The sequence below is a fragment of the Camelus ferus genome, chromosome 3, assembly GCF_009834535.1.
Source record: "Camelus ferus isolate YT-003-E chromosome 3, BCGSAC_Cfer_1.0, whole genome shotgun sequence".
Classification (NCBI taxonomy): Eukaryota; Metazoa; Chordata; class Mammalia; order Artiodactyla; family Camelidae; genus Camelus; species Camelus ferus.
The window spans coordinates 1,718,588-1,724,656 of record NC_045698.1 but is presented as its reverse complement, the minus strand read 5'-3'; the positions used below and the strand labels follow the sequence as shown (position 1 = coordinate 1,724,656).

General features: G+C 50.3%; 1 long non-coding RNA gene across 1 annotated transcript; it reads left to right on the top strand.

The window, feature by feature from the left end:
• The first annotated feature begins 1,421 nt into the window (after positions 1–1,421).
• On the top strand, positions 1,422–3,916 carry LOC116660359. The gene is made up of 3 exons (XR_004315798.1): positions 1,422–2,316; positions 2,750–2,858; positions 3,355–3,916. It is a non-coding gene; the product is annotated as an uncharacterized LOC116660359 (long non-coding RNA).
• The last annotated feature ends 2,153 nt before the right edge of the window (positions 3,917–6,069 follow it).

Sequence of the window (6,069 nt, the reverse complement as noted above, 5' to 3'; positions counted from 1 at the left end):
TTTTTCATACTCCAGACAGAAGGTCGGGTCACCTGCCCTCCCTCTCCAGGTTTTAGAGAGTTTGTCCTGGTGATGCAGGGACCTGAGGAAGGCCTCGTGTTCTGCAGAAGCTCCACCAGCAGGAACAGGGACTGGGGACCAGGGGAACCCAGCTCAGGCCCCACTCCCCACACCTGGGCGCCTCCCCGCAGAAGCAGGTTCTCAGACAAGGAGATGTGGATGGTGCCTTCAGTGCTGACAGAAGCTGCTTTGCTCCCTGGGTCTCCACACGAGGCACGGAGCTGCTGTTCCAACAGCGTGGGTGCATCTCCTGCTGGTAACGCGCCGGGTGACCCCAAGCACCCTCCTGATCCAGCTGGGGTCCACACACCTGTCTGGGCCTGTGTTCCCGGAGCCGTCTCTCCTTGCCACGCCAGGGAGGGGCCGGGAGGGGGTCTGTTTATCGAGGAGATGCTCCCCGACCCCCCGTCGTCACCCCGGCAGCAGGTACATTTAATCACTTCTGTGCACACCGAACGCCCTGCCTGGCCATTTCCCCTTGAGCGAGACCATGTGTGAGTGTGTGTGAAAACGTAAACAGATTGTATAACAGAGTGTTCTCTGGCTGTCAGCAAGGGCTTTGAAAAGAAAACACTTCCCTCCCAACTCACAATTGGCTGGCAGTCGGCAAAGAATGAATCATCGCTCCGGGGACCCGTGGAAAGATGTGTGGGGAAACTTTAATTAAAAGCTTGTCAGCGCAGTTTTACCTGGGTGACATCACCCTCGTGAGATGCCGCTGGGGGCTTTGTTGTCCGTGGGATTGCAGGGCGCACACTTGTTTTGCTGACAGCAAACAAGTCGGGAAGGCCGGGAAGAGCAGGCGGTGGGTGGACGGGAGTGGGTGGGCGGCGCTGCTGCCCGGAGCCCCGTCGTGTGTGGGGCTCTGATTTGCTAGGGAGCGGCCGGACTCAGGGCCCAGGATGCGCGGCTGCCCAAGGCGGGGCCTGGGTGGGAGGCGAAGCTGGCTGGGGGCCCACTGATGGGGCAGGAGTCCCCCTGGGTCTCCTGGCGATGCCAGTGTGGCTGGGGGAATGTTTCACCCTGGGGGTGGCCCAGCTCCCCACTCCCAATGGCAGGGCCAGAAGGAGCGATAAATGAGGCCCATGGGCAGCACATCCAGTCCCCCGGTAGGGACAGAGCTGGGTTTGTGCCCGAGCTTTCAGAGCTACCAGAAGCATCCATGGAAGCAGTGAGGTGGGGAGGGCTTGTGTCCCTCCAAACGTGCCTTCCAAATGCCTCCTCCCAGCGAGCCAATTACGTTCAGCTGTACTGTCAGCTGGAGACACCCACTTCTGCATCACCTTTATGTGAGCCGTCAGCAGGATACCGAATTAGATGACTTTAGAGGTTAGAAAGAATGTCTGAGGTTAGAGGTTAGAGGAACTGAGTTTTGACCAAGGCAAAGACCTCGAGATGCCTGACCAGCGGCAGTCAGGGCTGGGGGTGGTGGGCGCTCTCTCGGGTTATGGATTTGGCAGGAGACCTCACGTTCCTTGTTGCCTTCTTTTGTTCCTCACTAATTTGTTACAAGCTTGCATTCCTAGTATTAATGAATTAATTGCAACTTATAGCAATTAAATACTAATTAATCCATCTTCCGAACAATGACTTTCTTTTATCTATAACTGTTTACTTGACATACATGTACTTTCGTGGCAATTATACGTTGCAGTACAACCTGACACTTTCCACACTGTGTTTGGACAAGTAAGCGAGCAACTGCGTTACTTTTATCAGTCACCTCAAGCCTCTGAGCAGCGGAGCTGAGAGGAGTGTGGACTTGGCTGAAATAATGACAAGTCTGGGCCGGAGTGAGCACGTGGCTCTGCTTATTGTGTGACTTTATCTCAGATGGACCGTATTTGTGTCTGCACTTTGATGTCTGGGTGAAAGGCTTTAAGGCACCCACAGCCAGCGGGAGGAGTCAGAGCAGACGCAGCCCCAGAAGGTCCGAGGACCTCTGCTCCAAAGGCCCCAGCCCCGGGCTCTCAGAGGGAGTACTTGGATCAACGGGGCTCACAGCGAAGGCGGCTTTCACAGCGGCTACCTTTGTCATCCCAGGAGCGGGCAAAGACGTCTGTGGCAAAGAGGAGCAGTCTTCAGCGTACGAATGGCGTGGACTGCAGAAGTCCATTTGCAAGTCCCAAAGCACAGCGCTCTGCACGGGGTGAGGTCCCCAGGCCGAGCCAGAAGCAGCTCAGCTGGTCCTGTTCATGCAGCTGACGTCCCTGAAGCTGATTCCAGGAGCAGGTTCAGGCTTCAACTCAACACTGGGTACGACTCCTCTTCCTCCCGGGGCCGGTGGGCGCTGTGGGGGCACGAGGCTGCTCTAACCCCTGGGCCTCCCTCCCTGGCTGTGGAGCTGGGACTGAGGGCAGCTCACCCTCTGGGATGCCTGCAGACGTGGACCCAGGCTCAGGATGCTGAGCATAGAGGGGTCTTGAAAAGCTGGAGCAGTTATTTCATTTGGTATTTCCCTGGTTAAGCATCCACTTCTTGGCATTTCCAGAGACCAGTGTGATCCTTCTTTCCCTGTTTCTCCACTTCCTGCTCCTCTTCCTTTTTCCCTTTATCTCTTTTTGTTTCCTAAACTAAATCCCTTTTTCAAACCAAGGGGGGAAATTGCTTTAGTCTCTCTCTTTTATTTTCTAGAGATTCAGATGTGTTTCCAGATTTATATTCTTACCACTTTCCTTTTTTTCTGTAGTGTCTTCTATTTCATTATCAACTGTAACATTTTGTGCTGCCAATTAAATTGTAACTTTTGAGATACGTGTCGTTCCTGAGAAGCTGCCTGCGCTCCACTGTCGTGGAAGGTAAGAATGCCTCTGCTCCCTTCCACCTGCATTCAGCCTCTGTGATGCAAATGAAGACGGAATATCCTTAGGAACAACTTTTGAAAAGGTGTTTAGATAGTGGGTAGTGGTCTCCTTATTAAAATGTCATAGTTTTGGTTGGTAAAAGGGTTATTTTTCTAAAACATAGTTTTGAGAGAACATGCTAAAATCACAAATACTTGTCAGCAAGTGCTAATCTTAAGACAGAGATTATCACTTCCAAAAATATGTATTGAGTCCCCTCCCCAAGGGGCTGCTGTTTGGGCGTCCAGTGTGGAGAAGTTGTGGGGGAGCAGGGGTGCTCAGCACGGAGTGGGACTTGACTTGCGTGCCTCCTGTCCGTCGTGGAGACGCTAATTCTATTGCTGCTGCCCGAAATGGCCCTGATGGCTGCTGCTGGAATTGCGGTGCGTGAAGGCCCTCAGTCTTCTCCACTAGAGGCTGTGTTAATCCAGGACTTGCCCACCCAGCACAGGTGGAGTCGGTTTGCCAACCCGAGGTGCACGGCATCGCAGCTGCCCCGTGACGTCGCCTCGCTGACTCAGATCCTTGGCGCTCTCCGTGGAGTCGGATCCTGTCCTCGGTGTCGCTGATCTCGCCCGCCTTTGTGTCAACATGCCTCTGACAGCCCTGGCTCCCGCGTCTCCTTCCGGCTTGCGGGTGCCGACGCTCCTCTTGCACTCTCCTGTTACTGGCTTAGTCTGCTTCTGCATTAGTCATTACCTAGTTTTATCTGTAGAGGACTTATTTTAAGAACAATTCTTTGAGAGTTATTCATATTACTTTACGAAAGACTTCCAGTGATTAAAATCACCGAGTGCTAGTCTAGGAAAAAACAGAACAAAGAATGGAATTGAATTCCTTGTCCGAGGAAAGATAAAAAACAGAGTGGCAGCTGACAAATTACAAAGGAGGCCAGAAAACATGACCAGAAAATCATGGGGTATTTACTCCATGATGAAACTCTTGGCTACACATTTGGGAAAAAGAAATACCTCAAATAGAAAAATCTTAATGTAAAAATTCATCTGATAAAATATAACTATGCATCTTACACGAAAATAAATTTAAGGTGGGTAAAAACATTCAGATACAATAAATAAATAAATAAATAAATAAATAAATAAATAAGTAAATAAGTAAATAAATAAATAAGTAAATAAGTAAATAAATAAATAAACAAACCACAGAAGTTTAGGGAGAAAATTAAGGGCATTTTCGTTAGGTTGCTCTGGTTTTCGAGGAGAGCTTCCTAAATATGGATTGAAATTATTCTGACAAGGAATGAAAAACTTGACTAATAAAAATGTAAAGTCTTCCCAGGGCAAAAAAGAACAAACATCAAGAGAGAGGAAATGATAAAATGAAAAAAAATACGACATTTAAGGCAAACTGAGAAGGGGATACACACTCAGCAATTCGAGACCAGACGCAGGAGGAGCAGCCGCCACGCCTGGGGCCTCAGACCCACCGAAGCTCTGCTGCGCGCTGACGGCAGGAAGCGCCGGTGACGTGGAAACGAAAAGTCCGTGTTTTCAAACTGGCAAACATTTCATTAACGGGGACAACCAGGTGGGCACTGTCCACAGTGTCAGGTCACAGCCCAGGATGCAGGTTTTCTGGAGGAAATTAACAAGATGTATTTAAATCCAAAATGTACACATTCGCTAAAAGGATGATTTCCCCTTTCTTCTTAGTCACCATCTGATTATTATTATCTGTGTTACTTTTTTTGGAAAAATTTTTAAAATGAAGGTATAGTCAATTACAATGTTGTGTCAGTTTCTGGTGCACAGCATCAAGTTTCAGTCACGCATATACATATACACGTATATTGATTTCCATGTTCTTTTTCATTATAGGCCACTACAAGATACTGAATATAGTTCCCTGTGCTCTACAGTAAAAACTTCTTATTTATCTATTTTATATACAGTAGTTAGGTATTTCTTTTTTTTTTTTTTTTTTTTACTTTTTAAAAGTTTTTTTTTTTTTTTGGAGGTACTGGAGATTGAACGCAGGACCTCATGCATGCTAAGCATGCGCTCTACCACTGAGATATACCGTGCCGTGTATTACTTTTGATAAACATATAGCACTTTTTTAAAACTTGAAAATTCTAAATCAGATTTGCAGAGCAAAATTTACTCTTTCGTTCTGCCCCGTCTTGCTCTGGGAAGAGTGGGAGGGGTTCTGAGTCCACAGGAAAAGACATCAGCGTCTCTGAAGGGTGAGAACTGGGGGAGGAGGAGACAAGAGGGCGGGGCCGCCAGGGGACCGGGGAGGAGGTGGGTGCTGGAACTTCTGTGCACTTTTTCTGCTTTCTGATTTCCATCAGCTCATTTGGGGAAAAAAAAAAAAAAAAAAAGGAACTGTGTCTGGGAGACAACACGCAAAGGACTTGTTTGAACAAAGTGTCCTCGATCTCGCTGAGCCCGTCAGAAGCCCCTCTTGTAAGCAGGGTGCCAGGGATGGGCTTCCTTCCAGCTGCCAGGGAGAAAGGACCTCTGGCTAACGAGGCGGGAGCTTCCCCAGAGCACGGTCCTTGGCCGCCCCCCCCCCCCACACTTTGTGAGGCTGGGGAGATCTCTGCTCTCTGTGCGACACTGGCTGTCCCTGCAGAGGCCAGGCCCCCGGCCCCTCGTCTTCAAGGTTCCCATCTGCAGCCGTGCTGGGCTGAGCAGCGGGCTAGGCACCCTTCCTTGGTAACTCCATGACCTGTGTGACTTCTTTGATGACATGACCTGGGGGTAAAACCGGGAGACTGAGGCTCCAAAACCCTCGTTCTGCTGAGCCTTTTCTGGGTAACACACCCTTCCCTTCTCTTAAATCCTCAGCACAAGCTAACACAGAATTTGGGCATCTAAGCAGCGTGATGGTATGAGCGAGCTCACTGCACACGGTCTGCTCTGCCGCAGAGCCTGGTGAGCCCAGCTGGTCTCCGGCGTGAGCCTCTGCATGTCCGTCAAGGCACCCACCAGTCCTCCAAGCTGCGAGCCACAGAGTCAGACCACAAGGCCTTCTAAGGAGGTCTGGATCTGGAGTTTGGAAGCTGCTCATTTTGAAGCCCCACTCTGTGTTGTGTCTGCCGACTCTGCCACGGCTGCTGTAACGGGGCAGGCTGTCTGCGGGGCTGAGCGGAAGCGCCACAGCCGGCACGCAGCCGCGTCTTCGCTGGTGGGGTTGGTTG